The sequence below is a fragment of the Mesocricetus auratus genome, unplaced genomic scaffold (assembly GCF_017639785.1).
Source record: "Mesocricetus auratus isolate SY011 unplaced genomic scaffold, BCM_Maur_2.0 Super-Scaffold_100013, whole genome shotgun sequence".
Lineage (NCBI taxonomy): Eukaryota > Metazoa > Chordata > Mammalia > Rodentia > Cricetidae > Mesocricetus > Mesocricetus auratus.
In genome coordinates this window covers 53,607,013-53,628,487 of record NW_024429196.1, presented here as the reverse complement: position 1 = coordinate 53,628,487, position 21,475 = coordinate 53,607,013, and positions in this window count along the sequence as shown.

Genomic DNA, 21,475 nt, shown 5'->3' with positions numbered 1-21,475 from the left:
TCTGGAGCTGGTCATCAGACATCCTAGCCCAAGATGTGAAATCATGAATAACGATGGCTTATGATCAATCACGTCTGACATGGGCAGTTTTTGAGGTTATGTTCCAGAGCAAGGAAGTGGACACAGGTTTGGAAGATTTTAAGAGTCATGGCTGCCTACAGAGTAATGGAAAGAAAATGCATGAAAGCTGTAATATTTTGCCCTATATTGTCAGACTGTCGTTGGTTTCATTGGTGTTTGGCAGAATCTTCAAATGAGGAGACTGTGACTACAGGATGCTATCTCATATCAAACTAAAACAAACAAACAATATTCTCTAGCTGTTTCATCAGCGGAAGATGAATTATGAATCTTTAAACTGTTCAAATTGTACATAAAAGCCATGCCCCTAGCCTTGAGATTGGCTTCAAAGCTAGAAAATTGCAAGGCATTCTCCAGAATCTTTCTGCACCTATTTTCATTTGACTTTCAAATTTAGATCTCATGGTCTGGCCTGTGTTGTCCGTGTCCCAACAGGCTGTGAAGGAACTAGGGGAAGGAGGGGTCACAGTAAAGGAGGTTTGCGGTGACATCCACAGCAGCTGTTGGTCCTCTAGGCCTCGGGGCTTTTTGTGTTCTGAAGAGTCGTCTATACCTCGGGGTCCCACTCTTCATCTGAGCATGCCCCTGACTATCTCTATAATCCAAGATGGAGATGCCCAGCTGATGGAATAGGTCATGGGGAGTTACAGCATGGACGAGAAGGAAGGAAAGAGGACATGAGAGAGAAAGAGAGAGATGGGCTGAAGGGAGGCCTAGCACATCTATCCCTTTCTAGGCTCTCTTCTCTGTCCTAGAGACTGTATTGGTTTGCGATGTCACCCTATATAGCTCCATGTCTCTGGCAGATGACCTAGCTAATTCTGGCGCAGGGAGGCCACCAACCACGGGCCCTGGCAGCTGCATGTTAAATGTATTTGTGGTTCTTTGGCCGAGTTGCTTTGGTGAGGGTTGTAGCTGCCCAGGTCCCACTCCTTCCTAGGGGAGATCTTGTCATTATTTTTAGGTCCTGTGGCCCCAGTGACTTACAGCTGCTGCCCTCACTCAGAATTTAATGTCACTGACCTCTCCACCGCTCCAGCCTTCACAGCCTGTAACTCAGTTCCCGTCTGGACGGCTTCCAAGGTGTCAATGTTCCTCTGAACTTGGGGTGCTCCACACTGTCTGCGGTCTCCTTATGGGGCTGAACCAAGGTTATGATCTGCAGAATAAAGAAAGCCTTGTTCCCTCTCAGGCCACAGTGTTTTGCTTCTTTGTGTGCACTGTGTGTGTCATTTTCCCCTCAAGTCCTGTTAGTAGCTGTATGATATCATGTATTTAGAAGGGCTGTCTGTTCACTGATACACCTAGGGCATTCCTCTAGACTTGCTGGTCCTTTGTCACCTCCCCACTGGAGGTTTCAATAACCTGCTGTGGAGCTCTGCTGTGTTAGGCTCAGGTCCGTATGCATAGTTATGTCTTATGCTGCTCAGTCTTCAGCTGGGGATGATGTCCGTTAGAGCAAGATTTTTCTCGTCTTCCGGGATTACCTAATCTACCTTCGTGGCAGTCAGAGTTCAGAGGGCTTGCTCTCTCTTGGGTCACATGAGGCAGGGCTACCCACTCAAGACACTTCAACTTCTCTTCAAGCTTTCCTGTTCATTTCTCCAAGGTATTTTCTGGCAAGTTTTCTGCCTCTTGAAAACCTCAAGGTGAAATCGAACTGTCTCAGAGATGGAAGACTGGTGTGCATATGTGAGACCAACCTTAGGATAAGGCCTCCAAGGTCAGAAGAGGTGTGAGCTAGCCACAGTCATGGTCTAGTGGACTAGATCAGGACAAGCATTTATGGTCGTTCATCCAGACAGCTATTAAAGGTTCAGTGAATCTGGATATAAGTGAACCCACAAGGCATCTTCTTTCAATGTCCCACTCTCAATTTATGGAGAGGGAATTCATATGGTTTTTCCTGTAGATGGCCACGAAGCTTAAATTCATCATACTTCGCCCAGCCTTTGTGGAAAGGATTGCGGTCAAAATCTGACTCACTCATCAATGAATTTATGGTCTGTGCAGAGCCCATGTAAGAAATGGAAAGAATTACAACCAGCCTGTGACAGCAACAGGATTTATTTGGTATGAGATGGTTACCATGGGGTGGCGAGGGGAGGACCTCCACCAGTTTTTGGATACAGGGCTTTTGCAACTGTGAAATTTTGGACATGTAGCATTATTGTTTTTGGAGAGATGGTAGGATACCCTTCTCGATGACCCATTATTTTTGGACGGATAATAAATTCCAGCAAAAAAAAAAAGAATGCTGGGATCTTCTTACACTTGTCCCACCATGTCCCATCCCCAAACTCTCTCCTTGTCTCATTGATTTTATCTTAAGGTTCCTTTGTTTAAGTTTTTCTATATATGCAATAAAACCTGAGTGTCAAATGTTACCAAAAGAATTTAATTAAGATGCTCTGCACCTAACCAGTAAACTGTGTTGTTGATGCCAGCCCTAGACTGCTCTGGGTAAGACACCCTTTGTGTTTATTCCTCTGTCTTTAAGACTCCTTGTTCCTTCTTTCTAGGGACATGAACAGAATCCAAGGTTCTCTTCGTCCTCTGGATAGTTATTTCTTACACTTTAAAGATCACAACGTGAAAACATTGGGTCTTACTAATATTTCCAAATGTCTGGCAGGAAAACTCAATTTTATGACCTCTCTTTTTGGTGACCATTTTCAGATCTTCTCCCTTATTTAGGAATTGTGACGCATTACTGGAACCTTGCATGCCCCAGGCTTCATAGGAGGGCTGTGTCCTGGGAAAAGGTATTGCCTTGTGCCATAGCCACAGACAGGGCAGGCAGTTTTGCTACAGTCACTGGCCAAGTCTGCATTGCTACCCTTAATGGCTATAAATAGCCACTAGGAGTCTTCCCTCAAGTTGGATAGCAGTGGGTGGTGCTTCTGCAGAAGGGAGGAGCATGGGCACCATCACTTCAGTTCAGAGCTCTGGCTGTGAGCCTGCAGGTCTGAGCAGTGAGGGTCTTGGAAGAAGAATGAGGGTTCTCTATTTCCCAGGTTAGGTTTGCTGAAGAAGAGGGCAGGGAAGGCATGGGAGATGGGAGCCAGTGGGTGAGGGTGCAGAGGATGTAGATGCCATTGGAGAGTCCTGTGCAGGCCCTGAGGTCTTCCGTTCACTCTTCACCTGTGTATTCCTTGGTGCATGCTCCAAATGCGCTTTAAACAGCATCCTCTGAGGATTGTGAAGCACATTTGAAATTTTTGCATCTCATTGCTTTGGGTCAACTGTAAAAGGGTTCCATTTGTCCAGGACCAGGTTCTGAAGCCTGGAAGCTTCTGCAGGTCTGCTCTGGTACCTGCAGTGAATGCAGTGAGGACCCTTAGCTAGGTGGCAGGGCTCTCAGACTCAGAAGACGATGGCTATGTGGGACGTTGGCCCAGTTCAGTTATCCACAGATGGCTGGGAAGGAGCAGAAAACCAGACTGTTTATGTGAGCCCTGTGGGTAGTGGCCACTAACTGTTCTTCTTTCAGGGAAAAAAAAAAGAATGTAATGTAAGGCTTTAGCTGCTGTTTGAGTTAAAGTGTCTGCCCCAATCTTCCCATTTTCACAGGTACCCACGGAGTTCCACAGAGACACTGTTGGTCCCTAACAGACTGCCAGGTGCCTGGATACGTCACATTGAGAAGCGACTTTGTATGGAAGAGGGGACTAGCATCCATACCTCCTGCTCCCTAGCATCCATACCTCCTGCTCCCTGCCTTTTCTCTGTCTCCTGCCTAGGAATCAGAGAGCCTGGCTACAAGTTTGTGTTGTGAAACCTCCCCATGGTCACAAAGGTATAAGAAGAAACTCCCACTTCTGCCATGAGGATCCTGGGTTCCTCTCCTGAGAGTTCTCACCCATGCTGTCCATCTCTGGTGTGGAATCTGAAGACTCTTCAGAGCCCCCGCCACACTTCATCTGTATGGCATTAATACATTTTAAAAATATATTCATTCCAATGGCAACTCATCCCACTGTCCCTCTTGAACTTCCAGTCAAAGTCCTTTCAGAAACAAAACAAGATAAGTCTACAGACCTGGGGTGACCCCATCCAGTAGCAAAGTGCTTGCCTAGTGCGGCAAGGTCCCAGAAGAACCACGAACAACAGTAACAAAAGCCAACTCTGAAAGCAAGGGAGGTCACCTGAGGCCTGAGATCTGTCTGTTCACTTCCTCTTAGGTTTTCCTTGAATGCCTCCTGGTGTCAGGAACAGACAGCTCATCAGCCGCTCTTCCTATGTTCCGGGGAGGGTTTTGTTTTGTTGTTGTTTGGATGAGATGCTGGGGATGGAACACAAGGCCTCAGACACACTGGGAAAATGCTGAGCTGGACCCTTGGCCCATGCTACTGAGACTTGGGTCACACGTGGCACTCAGCAATCCACTGAGTCGTGACTGAGTCTGAGAGGTGACTGTCTTTCTTGCCAACTTCTCTTTCGTTTATTTCTGGGACAGGTTGTCCTGTACAACACTACAGAGTGATCTTGACAGGGCACATTAAAAGGTCCCTGCTTGCTTTTACAGTGACAGTGTCATGTGAGAATTTAAGAACTAGGAGCCCGTCAGGTGAGAGTGAAATTCCAAGTGCAAACACACAGTGGCTCTTATTAGGCAAATCACAAGCAGTTACTCGCAGTCATGGGGTTGCTTAGTGATAGGTTGTGTGCCAAGGACTGTCATTGTGCCAGCACCAGAACACACTACACAAACCTTCTGGTACATCTGAGTACACCCAGATCATCACTTGTTGGCTATGAACCTAAATACACATTACTGTACTGAGTTCTGTAAGCAACTAAGTACGTAAGCGTGTGTGCCCTCACACTGTCCAGTCTTCTTGCAGTACAGGCCAGGATTGAGGCCATCATTACGGAAGTCACCAGTGTAAGAATCCCTCTACATTCATCACTTAAGGAATGTTCATCTCACTTCCTGACTGCAGAGCGACACAGAGATGTCATTAACCTCTGGTTGTGCCTTTGACTTTTCTGTGATAGAGGGGACCTTCAACTCCTGAACTGACCTCCAATACAACATTTCACGAGTTTCTTACAGCACCTCTCAGTTTCCCAAACCCCAGACCTTGACCCCTCATCACTGTGGGCCATACTAAAAATTAAAAACAAAGTTTGAATTTCCTTTCCCACTGGGGCCAGAAGTTCAGAGAAAGCTGGGCTGGCAGGCACCCACTGGTGGCCTCCTCCCTGGACCTCGCCCACCTCCCACCCGGAAGGCCTCTCACAAAGCCTGTTGAAACACATTTCATCAGCACACTGCCTCTCCATTGTGGGGAGCCACAACCACTTTCCCAGCTGAACAAGGGCAGCCTTTCTTTCCCTGTGGGGCTGACTGCAGACAGTGCAGGCTCTGCCTCCCCCCCCCTCCTCTGGCTGAGGTCTGGGTATGAAGAAACCAAAATAGAGCATCTAGGTTTACTGTCTTGGGAAAGAGAACTTTCTGGAAACCTTGCTTTGTGCAAAGGAGCCAGTGGAGACCAAAACCCTCAGTCTGTGGCTTGGTGGGCTGTGGGTGTGTTGACTGAGTACTGGCCCAGTGTGGCTGGCTCCTAGCTGGAGAATGGATGCTTTGGGTTTTGGCTCTTAGAGGAAGAGACTGCCTGAATCTTCTCCTTTCCCAGGTAGAAATGTTGCCTCCTGAGAGTCTTACTGGAGGCTCTGGCTCCCTTCTTCCTGTTAGCTGCTCACAGCTTGGAACTGCCAAGAACTGTCAGCCTCTGGATTTTCTACAAACCAGACTTGTGTTTTTAAGCCTGTCTCAGGGGAGCAAAGAGCCACAGTCTTAGCTGTCAGGTGACATGGCTGGGTGGTTGACAAAGAGCCTGGGAACTGGGAGGCTGGAAGTTTTATTGTCCCAACTCTACTCCTTCAGCAAAGCCCTCTAGGGCTATTAAAGGCCTGGCTTCCCACACCTACCCACACCTACAGAGCCGGTGGGAGGAGAGGTCCAGAAGGGGTCGCAGCCCCAGAGACCATCCCAGGCTCCAGGCTCCTGTGTGGTCGGCCAACCCCAGGGCAAGCTCAGGGCAGTAATTTAGCTTTGCCCTTAGAAGCCCATGGGTTCGTGTGGAGATGCAATCTGGGAGGGAGGATTAGGAGGAAGGGGGCGTTTATTGGTTTATTGAGCTGCTGACCTGGGACCACGATTAACACTTCCATGTGCAGAGGGAGGGACCCACTGAGTGCAAACGTGAGCCAGTCTCTGGCAGTTTCCAGACACTTAAAAGACCCCAAGCAGCAGCAGTGCTGTGGGAAAGGTAGCTTGTGTCTCTTTTTGTGGTGCTGGGATGGAACCTGGGCCCTTAGCTGGTCAAGTGCTGCCTCCTGGAATCTCCAACTCAGAGCAGAAACCAGAGACTGCAGGAGGATTCATGCTGGGCTGGGGGACTTGGTGTTGGGGAAGGCTGGAACTTGTCTCCACATTCTTGCATTTTTATCCCTATGAGAGCTGCTTTTCTGAACCCCTAATCCAATCTTTCTTTTTTGGGGGGGTTTGAGACAGGGTTTCTCTGTGGCTTTGGAGGTTGTCTTGGAACTACCTCTTGTAGACCAGGCTGATCCAAACTCACAGAGATCCCCCTGCCTCTGGCTCCCGAGTTCTGGGATTAAAGGCGTGTGCCACCACCACCCAGCTCACCTAAAATCCAGTCTTGATCTGGTAAAAGAACCCATTATTCATTATGGAAACTATCACAGACAGTTGACACTGTGGCCATTTTTCCATGATGGGAAGGCAGGTTTAGAACAGATGCAGAGCCCCCCCCCCAGGGTCAAGGTGGGGAGCACATCCCTTTTAACCTGGATGCCTGTGAGAGCCAGGAACTCTGTGGCAGAGCAGGCTAACTCTCCTCAGCTGAAGATGGACCAGCTGAGGAACCCCTTTGCTGTGGAACTGGAGCTGTATTGACTGTGTTCCACAGAGTCCAAAAATACCATATGGAAACTTCCAGAAATAAACAATTTATAAGTGGCACATTAGTCTGAATATTGTGGTAAAGTCTTGCCCATTGGCTTCATTCCTCCCAGGACTCTAACCTTTTAAAAAAATTAAATTTTAGTTTATGTGTATGCACTTGCCTGCATGCACGTATGTGTATCACATGTATGTTCATGCCCAGGGAAGTCAGAAGAGGCAGTAGGATCCCCTGGAACTGGAGTTAACAAGAGTTGTCCAGTGCGAGTGCTGGGAGCCTGGATCCTCTGCTGTTGTGCCCAAATTCTGAACCCCCAAATCACCAAGAGGCCCATTTCAATGCAAAAGCAAAGAGTCTTTTATTGAAGTTATTTAACAAGCTAACCCCATTAGCTCGGGCCTTTCATCCCTTCACCATGGCAGATGGCTGGAGAAAAGATGAGAACCTGTGAGGCGGAGATTTTAAAGGGCAGCATAAGGGGAGTGTCTAGGGGTATGAAACAGTCTCAGGATTGGTGCGCTTCCAGGTTTCGATGACCTGCCCTGTGTTGATTGGTCAACTGGTTGTTATGACCCATAGCCCCCCCCCCAGCTGTTGCTATGCTCTGTACACCACTGTTGTGCAGTGTCTGTAAAGCACACCCAGAGCCGTAAAGCACAGTCCCGCCAGCTAACTTCTGATTGGCTCCTTGCCATGAGGAGGTCATCTGACCTTAGTGACCAGGACAGGAGCGGCAAGGTCATACAAGCACACGGTAGCCTGTCATGGCTGCTGAAATGGGGGCTGGTCACTACACTGCAAGAACAGAAAGTGTGTTTCACTGCTGAGCTGTTTCTCCAGCATGTCCGTGCCGAGACTATCACCCACTAGCTCCAGGTCCAAGGAAACTCCACTCCCCCAAATTCTGGTACCCCTTCCCAAGGGGCCATTCCTCACCACCGTCAGAGGAGACAAATAGCTGTCTGCAGTGCTTATTAGCATTCCAAAGTGTGATGGGGGAAGTCCTGTACATTTGTTAATAAAGCACTGTTGAGCCAATAGGAATCTAGATAGGTTGGACTAGGAGTCCAGGAGGATTGTGGGAAGGAGAAACACAAGAGAGTCAACATGTAACCGCCATGGGGTTGGAGCCCGGAACTATTCTCCGGTAAGAGACATACTTAGATTAACAATTATGGGGTAATTACTTAAAGCAGAGCTAGCCAGTAAGAGACAAGCAAGGCCAACAGCTTCATAATGAATATAGCCTCCTGTGTGTTTATTTGGGACTGATGCGGCTCTAGAACCAGGCTGGCGGGAAGGCATTCTCAAAGGAAAAAGCTTCCTTTTACAAAAGTGCACACTGGTCTCCAGGCTCGGTCAGTGTCACAACACCCTAGGGCTCTTCTCACCTCTACCCTAAGCTTCCCCAGCTCCTGGACTTAACTTCCCTCAGCTTCTCACTCCCATACAACCCTGCCGTTTCATCCATGCGCTCTCTCCTTTGTCTTCCTGCTGTGGACCCCTCTCTCTAGTCCCTCTCTCCAGGTTTCCTTTACCCTCACTCCCTTTCTCCCCCACTAGCCCTCATGGTCGTGTCCAGTCTGCTGGCCATGTTGAGTGTGCTACTTTCTCTGCCTGCTCTGGACTCTTCCTGATGCCTCTGGCTGTGCTCTCCCTCATATCTACAATTAAAAACCTTCCCTTCAATTGTACCTTGAAAGGATCATGTCCTCAGTTTATACATCTTGCACAGAAACTTTTGGGTGGGGCATAAATGGACCCCTTTCCAAGGGGCCCGGACTCTCCTATTTATACTGAGCTGCTGATTTGGCTCTCCGAAGGTAGGTGTGGGGCTGTCTTCTGCACCCATCGTGTGTGTATCTGGATGTTAGAGGCAGTCCCAGCTGCTTCTCCCCTTCACCTATTATGCCTCTCCGATGGGAATCCAGGCATCACCTGGTTGTTCTGGTGCCCAGAGCCTGCTAGGCCCTTCCAGACACCTGGCTTATGGAAAGACTGTCTCTCCTTCCATCTACCCGCTCCTACACTTACCTTTTCTCTCTGCCACCCTTCTCCCCCAGCCCCCGAGTTCTCAGCTCCTAGAGTGTCCTTGCCTGCCCCAGGAGCCTCCTGCTCTGTCTCTGGCTAACTGGAGCCAAAGCTGCCATGCACCCTTCTGAGCTTCTAAGATATTGAACTCCTCCATCTGGGGGAGTTCCTGTTTGTGAGCCTTGTCTCCCCTGTCTCTCAGCTCCCTTCTGGAGCTTATTGGAACCTTCCCTCTGGTGGACTTTAAACCTTTTGTCTTTTCCTCCTCAAACTCAGGGATCTCATGGAAGCCTTGATTAAGATGACCACGTGGTATAAAACAATTAAGGAAGCACTCATAAAACTTCTTAGTCCTACTGAACTCTCTGTTTATCCTTGTATCTCCTTTTAGACTAAGGAGGCAGCAGCAGATCTCCAAGATATTTTGGATTAGAATGATTTATTGTATGATGATTTTTGTCCTGAGAGTAAAAGTTTTAGATAAGAAACAACATGTTTTGATAATAAGATATGTTTGATAAAGCCGGGTGTTGGTGGCACACGCCTTTAATCCCAGCACTTGGGAGGCAGAGGCAGGCAGATCTCTGTGAGTTCGAGACCAGCTTGGACTACCAAGCGAGTCCCAGGACAGCCTCCAAAGCCACAGAGAAACCCTGTCTCAAAAACCAAAAAAAAAAAAAAAAAAAAAAAAAAGATATGTTTGATAAATAAGGTTTACAAATTCCTAAGTTATCAAGGCATACTCAGGTGAATAGAAACTGACTTAGGGATGCATATCTAACCACTTATGGCTTTGCTAACTGTGTTCAACACCAGGCTTCTTTTTTAAATTTTTTAAAAAAAATTTTAGAAGCACTCTTATTTACATATCAATACCCCCATTCCCTCACCCTCCCATCCTCTCATGCTCCCCACCGACCCCCCCCAATCCACCCCCACTCACCCCCCCCTCAAGGAGAGTGAGACCCTCCACAGGGGACCATCAAAGTCCTATCACATCATCTGGGGGGAGGGCCTAGACCCTCTTTCTTGTGTCTGGGCTGCAATAGTATCCCTCCATAGGGAATGGGCTCCCAAAGTCCATTTGTGCTCTAAGGATAAACACTGGCTCCACTGTTAGAGGTCCCATAGACTGCCCTGGCCTCCTAGCTGGCACCTACATTCAGAGGGCTTGGTTTGATCCAATGCTGGTTCCCCAGCTTTAAGACTAAGGTTCTCTCTTTCACTAGGTCAGGTCAACTGTTTATGCAGGTTTCTCCAGTACAGTGTTGGCTCCTTTGCTCATCCCTCCTCCATCTCCACAACTGGATTCCAGGAGTGTGGCTCAGTGTTTAGCTGTGGGTGCCTGTTTCTGCTTTAGCTATTTGAATAAATTGAGCCAGACAAGAAACTGATATTCTGTAATGGTGCACTATGAACGGATCTGGCTCCCAGGTTTTCTGTAAACTGTATTTATGGTTTAAAGTTTTATTTTTATGCTAATGATCTTTAATTCAATCTTCAACTCAAATTTTTAAGACTCAAACTTAACAAATTAAACCATGAAATACCAATCTTATAAAAGCTACTAACTTGTTGCAAATTGCTAAAAATAATTAAGGCAGACAAGTCAGTCACTTTGTAAATGTGCTTAGAACTATGCTCATGGCCATGCTTAGTACAAATGTAACTCATTTCCAGGGACAAGCTTTTTTTTTTAAAAGAAGATTTATTTATTATGTATACGTATTCTTGCCAGCATATATGCCTGCAGGTCAGAAGAGGGCATCAGATATCATTACAGATGGTTGTGAGCCACCATGTGGTTGCTGGGAATTCAACTCAGAACCTCTGAAAGAATAGTCAGTGCTCTTAACCTCTGAGCCATCTCTCCAGCCCTCCAGGGAAAAGCTTTATTTAGCTTCCTGTGTATGTTTTTCAAGGTTAAACCTGAAGTAAGTAACTAAAACAAGTAAAGTTGTTTAAAATCAAGTATATTTAGTAAATAGCCCTTAAAACTCTTATAAGACCTGCTGACTTGCCGGGCGTTGGTGGTGCACGCTTTTAATCCCAGCACTCGTGAGGCAGAGGCAGACAGATCTCTGTGAGTTCGAGGCCAGCCTGGTCTACAGAGCGAGTTCCAGGACAGCCTCCAAAGCCACAGAGAAACCCTGTCTCGAAAAACCAAAAAAAAAAAAAAAAAAAAAAAAAGATCTGCTGACTATGGCAATTACAGTGTATAATCAAAAAGTGTATAATCAAAAAGCTTCCTATGGTAGATAGAAATGCCAGATCCTTCAAGTGGCCCTAAGGTTTCCTCCAAAGATGATGAAAGGGCACAAATGAACTCCATCAAGAGCTTGCTTCAGATGTGGCCAAGCCAGTCACTGGACTGAGCACCGACCCACGCCTTGCCTGCTACCAACACTGTGCAGAAAATGTGGACAGTTTTGGGTTGACTGCCCCATCTGCCTCAACAAGGTAGGGCAGTTTCCCCAAGTTCCCTATCCAGAGGAAAATGTCTCAGACCTTTTGGATCTGGCGGCCAAAGGCCAATGCTGCCTGTGTGGAAGCTGAAGATTTAATGCTCTCCTGTGTGACAGCAGAAGACCAATAACCTCTGCCCCCGAGCCATCAAGGTCACCAAGGAGGAGCCTAGGGTAACTGTCCAGGTTGTGGGAAAGTCTGTCATTTTAGCTGATACAGAGGCCTTTTGGATTAAACTGCCTGCTCAGATTTATCCTTCTCAGATAGATCTCTGATGGTGTTGATGCCTAACTGTAGCTTTATTAGTTTAACCGCAGCAAGTAACCAGCTTCTTGCCCCACAGCTGCAGCTGCCTGGTCTTTTATTTCATAAGTAAAATTCAGGCCTGGCTTTTTTTTTTCCCAGAACTTCTCCTTCTCCTGCAAAAAAAAAAAAAAAAAAAAAAAACCAACCAGTCAAGCAACAGTAATAAAAGCAGACTCACAGACAGGCTTCACACCGATAAACTCACAAAACAGGTTTCAGTGTAACTTTTCACTATTCCTGTATTTATTTATTTTTTTAAAGATTTATTTATTTATTTATTACATATACACTTTTCTGCCTACACACCAGAAGAGGACACCAGATTGAATTGTAGATGGTTGTGAGCCACCATGTGGTTGCTGGGAATTGAACTCAGGACCTCTGGAAGAATAGGCAGTGCTCTTAACCTCTGAGCCATCTCTCCAGCCTGTATTTAAAGTAACTTGGTTTCCAATAACTGCTCTTAGCAATCAACTACCATGTTTCCTGGTAAACGACTGAATGGGAGAAGTTTTAAAGTTATGTAAGTTGTGAGGAGCTAAGAAAGTAACCTAATGTGTGTAATTGCAAGTTGTAAAGATCTGAGGAAGTGACTTAAGGTATGTGTCCTGACTATAAACTAGAGAGTAGGGAGCCTCAGTTGAGAAAATGCCTCAATAAAATCATGCTGCAGGCAAGCCTGAGGGCATTTCCTTAATTAGTGATTAATATGGGAGGACTCAGCCCATTGTGGGTGGTGTCATCCCTGAGTTGGTGGTGATGGTCCTGGGTTCTATAAGAAAACAGGTTGAGCAAGCCATGGAGAGCAAGACAGCACCCCTCCACAGCCCCTGCATCAGCTCCAGTCTCTAGATTCCTACCCAGTTTGAGTTCCTGTCCTGAGTTCCTTGATGATGAACAGTGATATGGAAATATAAGCCAAGTAAATCCTTTCCTTCCCATCTTGCTTTCTGGTCATGGTGTTTTGTCACAGCAATAGAAACCCTATGACAGTATATAAAAATAAGAAATGTTTCAGATTTGTTTAATTCTTGCTATGCTATTGTTACATTAAGACTTCAAAAGTTAAGAGTTTTAACATTAATCAATGGAGTTCTGATAAGCTATTAATATAGCCCTGGTAAGGCACTGACTGTTTTCATAATCACAAGCTCAAAATTTTAAATTTTCTTTGGTTGGTTTCTAAGAATAGACTCAAAGAGCTTCTCACTTTTCTGAAAACATATTTGTCTTATCTATCTATCTATCTATCTGTCTGTCTGTCTGTCTGTCTATCCATCTATCTATTGATCACCTATCTATCATTTGTCTATCTTTCTATCATCTATCTTTCTATTACCTATCTATCTATCTATCTATCTATCTATCTATATATCATCTATCATTTGTCTATCTTTCTATCATCTATCTTTCTATTACCTATCTATCTATCTATCTATCTATCTATCTATCTATCTATCTATTATTTATCTATATCTATCCCCTCTGGACAGAGGAAAGAGTGTTCATGCTTTTAACTCAGAACCATTTTTTGGGGGGGCTCACAATGATGACTCAAAGATGCGCATGTGTTCCAGATGTTTACAGACACTCATTAACTGCTTTTTCTATAATGAGGATTTCAGTGCAGATTACAAACAGTGGTAACGTTAATATCTTTATAACTTTGATCTCTTTTTATAAACTTAAAAAAATATATAAGCTTCAGGGAGCCATGACTTGAATATATTTGGTCACAGGACTCCAGATAAGTATTCCTGTCACTCGACAGCTTAAGCTTCCCAGCCTGCAGTTGAGCTATCTCTGTTTCTCCTCCCTGCAACCACCAGGACCACAGGCCTGGAAATTTCAAGTGTACACCCATGATAAAAGACTTTCCCGTAAGCTCCTTAACTTTACCTTCTGTCCCTAGTGTATATCTGTGCCAGGAGATTTCTAGTCAACCTCAGATTGCCAACTTCTCCAAAAACCACATGCCAACCCCTGGTCATCCTTCAGAACCAGCAAGCCCTGAACTTGCTGCAAGTCAGCACAAACCAAAAGCTTTTGGTGAATCTCTGCCAGTCTGAGCCTCTGTTTGGACCAGCATTCCAAACTCCTCCAAAGTGGTCCTCACTTTGCTAGCCCCAGATGCTCCCATAGAGCCTAGACAGTGAGCAAGACAGATAGATGTTCCTAGCCTACACTCCTCTCCCACTTCTGGCCTTTGACTGGCCTTCCAGCTTTCCTGGGCCCTGACAGCAACACACTAATTTCAGATAAGAAGCAGTTATAGAAGAGATTATGTTGCCCCTTTCCACCAACAAAAGGCTGGAATGTCGGGTCCAGTGGAAGCTCTACTTCTCAAATCCTGGGGCCTATTCACCTATCAAAGGAGTCATTTCCTCCTCACTGGCTGTCTGTGGTGCTTATTAGCATACCAAAGTGCAAGCTGGCCTTGCTGTACTTGTGGCTCCTCTCAGTTTTTATCACCGCACCCCCTACCCTAAACTCCAACACATGGGCTTCCTACCCCAGTTTCTTGTTCCTATATAACCCTGCAATTTCAGCTATACATTCTCTCTTTTGTCTTCCTCTCTCCAATCCCTCTCTCTTGTCCTGCTTTCTTGGTCTCTTTGGCCTCATTCTCTTTCTCTTACTCCCTTGCTCTCTCCAGTCCCCTCTCATGGACTGGTCCAGTCTGCTGGCCATGTTCAGTTTACTGCTTTCTCTCTCTGCTCTGGTCTCTTCCAAATGCCTCTGGCTATGCCCTCCCTCATATCTAAATAGAAACCTTCTCTTCAACCTACCTTAAAGCAGTCTTGTCCTCAGTTTATGCAGTTACCGACTCTGGTTGTCAGACAGATTGTTGAGGTCTCATAGTGATCATGTCCCAAGAACTTATTTTCCTTCTTTATATATTTTTTATTTAAGTTTTTAAATATAATATATTTTGATCATGCCTTTTTCTTCCCCCAACTATGCTCTTTCTCTCGTTCTTTCTCTTAAAAAACACAAAAATTAAAATCAGAACAAAAAAAATAAATAAGATAACATAAAAGCCAAAAACAAAACAAAATGAAAAAAATCCATAAAACGTATCCTTGAAGTTCATTTTGTAAGAACTTCTGGGAATGGAGTCTGTCCTGGAGTGCAGTTGACACTCCACTGGAGAAAACTGATTTTCCCTTTGGCAGTGGGTATCAATTGCAAATAGTTTCTTGGCCCTGGATGGGACCCTGTATTCAGTTCTCCATCTCAATGCTGCCAGCCCACCTGGCTTGAACCTGTTAAGGGCATATGTATGCTGCCATGTCCTCTGTGGGTTCATATGTCCATCAGTCCTGTTGATTCTGGAAAACACTGTTTCCTTGGATTCATCCCTCACCGTTGACTTGTACACGCTTCCTTGAGCCTTGAGGGACTTTGGAGCACTCAGTGCTAGGTGACGTGTCATCATCAAACCTGTAACTTATTTTCCATAATGGCGATCCCAAGGTACCAGGGTACTGATCTGGGCAATTCACAGGTGCCAAAAGGAAGCCAGGAAGTTTTCCTTAACTAAAAAAGATAAAATACAATAAGGTATTGAGAGGTATCTTACGTTCACATAGTTGTTTTAAATTATAGCAATTGTTGTAATTACCCTATGCGTTATGTTATTGCTGTTAAGCTTCATCGTAGATATATATATGGAAAGAGAGCTCAGCTACATCTGCAGTTTCCATGGCCCGCTGGGGTTCGGGAATGTATCCCTGTACAGTTGGGACAATGTTACCCCTTTATTTTGCCTTGTCTTTGAAGCAACGAGGCGTGCATGAGAGACAGGGTGCAGATGGTGGCTATGGCTCCCATTGCCCCTGTGGGTCTCAGAGTTGTGCAGCTCCTGACTGTTGGCAGCTTGCATGGTGTAGGGTGTCTGCCAGTGTGGAGGGACATTGAGCTGTGTATTTGCTCCCTGCCTCACATATTTCCAGCCACATCTGCACCACAAACAGCAGACACCACCTTACAAGGCAATGCACTGGCTTGTCACGCATCCTGAGGCTGAGGTTTTTGTGCATAGAGTTAGTTCTAGGCTGTCAACCTCCATGGATTGGGAGTTTCCCTATGAAGCCTGCTAGGGGCTTTCCGAGAGCAGGTCTGGTCCCGCCTTGCCCTCTGAGAAGACCGGCTTTTCACCCAGAGGTTGCATCCTGGCAGCCTTGCAGGTCACATTCCTTCTGTAGACATGTTTCGTTGGATCCACTAGAATTTCCAAACATTCTGAGTCATTATTTAAAAAACCTAGACTTGAATTTCTAGATTCTGTTCCAAAACCCAGAATATCAGACAGTACTGCACCTGCACCCCACATGATGCTTGATGTGGGAAGCCCCTAGCAGCCTGGGAGAGGGAGCTACACATCTGCAGATAGCATCAGACAGGAAATGGGTGTGAGCACCAGCAGGCACCTTGCCTGCCTTCCCCACCTTTATCTCTGTGAGTCTACCCATGTTTGAATCTAACCCCTCCCCCAGCTTCAATATTTTTGTTTTTGTTGTTTTGTTTCTGTTATTGTAATGCTGGGCTGGGAGCCCAGGCTCTCAGTTATGCTAGGCTAAGACTTTACTACTGAGCTTCTCCCCAGCCCTGCATTTTTTTTTTTTTTTTTTTTTTTTTTTTTTGGTTTTTCGAGACAGGGTTTCTCTGTATTGTTTTGGAGGCTGTCCTGGAACTCGCTCAGTAGACCAGGCTGGCCTCGAACTCACAGAGATCCGCCTGCCTCTGCCTCCCGAGTGCTGGGATTAAAGGCCCAGCCCTGCATTTTAAAATCCTTTGTTTATAAAACTCCAGTATAATTTACCTTCAATAGCATGCCGCCCCAGGTGAGAGAGGACATGCAGTGTGGTGGTCTGTTGTGAGGGACACACTACTTCTAAGTGCACCATTCATTTGTCCCCTGTCGGTTCTGTGACTGTTGATCTCGGGTATTCATGGGCTTTGAGACTGAGTATCACATCTGACCATGATGAACACAACCAGGTGAACTCTGCCTTGTGAGATGTCTCAGCCCCCTACCTCATCAGACCTTCTTTTGGCATCCCTAGCTGTTGGAACTGTCACTCAGGTATGGCCTGAGGCCATGTGGGATAACTGTTCTAACTCATTGAACACTGGTCTGGGGATTTCCAGCATGGTGGCAAGTGGTCCTGGATCTTCCAGCATTGCACAATGTTCTAGTAATTTCTACCTGCTAATAAAGATATATAAGAGAAGGAAATAAATTTGAGAACAGAACTGCTGTGATTTGAATGTGTCCAAGTTCACATGCTAGAAATGCAGCCCTCAAGTATATGTGTTCATGAGACATCTGTGTGGTAACTAGGGGGAGGTGGAGTCATGTGGGAGGCGTCCAAGATGGGCTTGGTGCTTTGTAAGAAGAGGAGTGGAGATCTGGGTTTCTCTATAACATATCAAGGTAGGATTATATATAAACTAGAAACATAAAACACAGACTACAATGAACAACTTCTAAGAAAAACGACACAATGACTGATGGAACTTTTGTCTCAGGGGAAGAAATAAGCACCAATATTTCCTTCTTTCCTTCCTTCCTTCCTTCCTTCCTTCCTTCCTTCCTTCCTTCCTTTCTCCCTCCCTCCCCCCCCCCTCTCAGCAGCCTCAGTCGTGCTGGGAGCCTAGATGATTCCTGGAGAGCTGATGGTCTTCAGTCTGTGCTGGGATTCTGGAGAAGCTGATTCTAATATTGATGAAGGAAGGTCTTAGCAACAGGATAGACAGACTTGCCCAGTAAGGACAAGAAGGCAAAAAGCAGTTTCCTTCCTCCATGTCTTTTTGTCGGGGCTGTCACCAGAAGGTGCTGCTCACATTTAGGATGGGTCTTCCTGCTTCAGATAATCTGACCAAGAAAATCCCTCACAGGTGTGCCTGGCAGTTTACATTGTAGTTGACTCCAGATGCTGTCACGTTGACAACCAAGATTAGCTGTTACAGATACCAAGGTGAAAGTGTTGATGTGACCAATTGTGATAAATTAGTGTCCATGACAACATCCTTCTAGTGTGCCTCATGCCCTCAGGGGTAGAACACTGAGTGTCTTTACAATACCTCCCCAAATCCCTTGTATCTAAGATTTGCTGGTGACTTGGTCCCATGTCTCAGGACCATTACATTAGTCAGTCCCTTGTACTGTAACAAACATCTGAGGCAACCAACTTATAAAATGGGAATTTCAGGAGGGTGATGGGTTGGCCTGTTGCTTTGGGGCATGTAGTATGACAGTGTACCACAGCAGGGACATGTGGGAAAGGAAGTTTTCATGACTGGAACATGAAAAAGAAAGAGACAGGGTACTACTTCAAGGCCACTCTTCTAATGACCACCCAATAGACCCTATCTCCTTAAATTTCCACATCCTTCCGATAGCACCAAGATTTACAAAACCCCACAAGGGCATTTGAAGGCAAACCATGGCATCACTACTACAAGAGTAGAGAATGAAAATCTAACGTCTGCTCACAGCACCACTTGTTGCCATCTGGCTTCTTCAGGAGAGCACGAGGCATGCTGCATGACTGTATCTGTTAGTTGGCTTTGTAGGGGATTGAAAGCATAGCCAGGGAAAGTCGTTTGCTGGTGATGCAACCATCAGGCAGGGCAGGTTTTAGAGCAGCGGCACTGAAAGTTGTTTTATATTGGCATCAGCATTATGCCAATACACTGTCAGGCACCTCATTCTGGCAGGCGTTATGGTTCTGGGGATAGATATGGTGGCTGTCACTGCCCACTTGGTTGATGCCTGCGGAGTCAGAGAAGAGGCAACAGCTTTGTGAGTCCTTCAGGGTGGCATTGGGTGGTGTTCTTAAAGGATCATTCTGGAATCTGATTTTTTAGTCTTTCCCAGTGTCTGAAAACCATTTCATATCCTGTCACAAATCCCTGTCTACTTAAACTAATTCTACTGAGTTCTTTCTGTTCTTTGCAAAAAACCCAAGCAATATGCCACACAATTCTCTTCATTGTCCCTGTCCACACTTTGTCCACAAACCAAGTCACTGCTCATGGGTCTAGAACAAAGTACCCAGTTGTCATGGACAAACCACAGACTTTCCCTTCTTTAAAGAAGTCAACTTGAGATTTACCCTCCACAAAGCCAAAGGCTTCAAAAGTGCATCCCATTTCTTCAAGAAGCTGTAGCCAAGACCTTCAGCCACAGTTCTGGGCCTTGAGAACATTAATTATCTTTGGAACTGGATGCAGGGAATATCTTCCCTGGAAGCTTTTTTTTTTTTATATCAAGTCAAAAGTGCTTTGACCTTTACCAGGCAAACAAAGACACAAAAAAATGCAGGTTTAAAGCCAAACAGCTTCTCTCCTCTTTTTCCTTGTTTGCTATGTCCCTAAGCACTTGGCAGCAGAGATAGATAGTAGTCTATTACATCAACGGGAAGAGTCAATCAGATCTAATTTCCAAATCTATGGGGAAAACACCTCCCTTTAGGAGGCCTCAACCTCCAAGGTGCTGAATCCTCTACAGCACACAAATTCCCAAGAGTCCAGTGGTGCCAGAAGCCCTAAAGGTGGTGTTCAACACCCCCGTGGCTGAGTGCTGGCCCCGTTCATGGAATGCCCTAGGTGTCATCGGTCCATTTCTTAGCTTTAGACTTCCTTCTGACTATAAGAACACAGAAACAAACTCACAGAGCATTTTACAAGAAAAAAAATGTAAGTGGCAATCAAATGAACAGTGGTCATTCAAACAAACATCATATTTAACCCATGTAAATACTAAATACATGAATAATCATAGAAATACCTAAAATGTGTTTCCTTCTATCTGCCATTTTTTTTCAAGATTCTGATTTAAGTAAAATAAAATCATCCCCACCTTGCTCCAAAGTGGTGCTACTATCCTTCGGTGATTGATATCATCTTACATAGCAACACCAACAATTCAGAAATTTTGAACAAGGTAATAATTGGCAATTAAAAGCACAATCTACATCCAGATTTTGCAAAACTAAAGAAAATGTCAGATACATTAGTTGGTCATATGTCAGTACCAAAACTCAATATTCTTTGAATATTAAAATGAATTTTTCTAGGAATTTGTGTAACATGACCCTAAGTAAAAATTTAGGATTTGAAACAAAAGCATATGAAGAAATAATTCCTTAATTGAAAAGTGTGGTTCTCTACTAAGGGCATAGACCTGTTCCCATATTAGTCTTTCCTTTAATGGCTGGATTATATTACAAAACTGTAGCTTTTCTGCGCTGTGATAAAACACCAGCAAAGATCAGTTTGTTGGGAGGAGAGATGGGGGTTCATTTTCAAAGGTTTCAGTCCATGGTCACTGTTTCTCATGAGCCCATGATAGGAAATCATATCATGATGGGAGCACGTGATACTGTTCTCCTCACCATGGGGAGGTGGGACTGTTACCCTCACCATGGGAAGACAGAATGTGGGGAAGGGGTGGGACCCAATGCCCCATTCAAGACACATGCCCAATGACCTCACTTCTTCAACTAGGCTCCACCCCACATTAGCACCACAGGCTAGGAGTCAAAACTTCAACACATAGTTTTTTGGGGAAACACTTAAACAAATCAGCAATGGTTTTTGTTATTGCTTCTCTCTCTCTCTCTCTATCTCTCTCTCTCTCACACACACACACACACACACACACACACACAGAGAGAGAGAGAGAGAGAGAGAGAGAGAGAGAGAGAGAGAGAGAGAGAGAGAGAGATTGCCTTAGCAGGAATCAGTTAAACATTGAAAGAACATTAATTATATTTGAACCATAAATTATAGAGGTTTCACTTTGTGTCACACTAAGCATTTTGTCACTGGTTCTCTGGTAATATTGTCAACACTAAGACAGAGAAGGGACCCAGAGCATCTCCACTTGAGATTTCACATGAAAAGCCCCCTACTAGACATAAAATCTGGCAAAGCCCATAAACTTGGTACATCAAAGGAACCAACCATCCTGAAGTGCAGTCTCCTAAAAGACATTGTAAAAACAAATGGTGGTGTCAGAGAGCCAGCAGCTGCCCACTCCTTCTACAGTTTCATTTTAAGTTTGAAAAGACAAATCCTGAAAACCCAGTGTTTGGAAGGCATGAATATACAAAAGTCACATGCCACCCAGGAGGTCCCCCTTTGTGCTGACTTAAAGGAAAGGTTGAGATCCATTTATAACATCCTGTTTTGAGAGGGGGGTTAAAAAAAAAGACTGGGGACCAGCTCCTGGCAGAGTTCATGCTCGGCCTATGTAAAGTCCTGGGTTCCTTATTGGCATGCTTGGGCACACACATGCATGCCCATAAGCTAGAGTCCTCAGCTGAAAATTAAATGTAGTGACAAGTATAACATGTATGGCTGTTACTAAAGAGTGTGAATACATACTCTTGAAATTCCCTTTGCTGGGCTTTTATGGTGCACACCTTGAATCCCAGCACTCAGGCAGATCTCTGTAAGTTCAAGGCCAATGTGGTATATATAACAAGTTCCAGGTAGTCAGGGCTATGTAGAGAGACCCTGTCTCAAAGACAAACATACAAACAAAAAGCAGAAGAAAACTTTTGATTTCCTGCCCTTAAGCATGAGGGATCGTCCTAAATGAGTGTATCTTTTTATGGCTAAATGGCAGACTCAGCATGGTG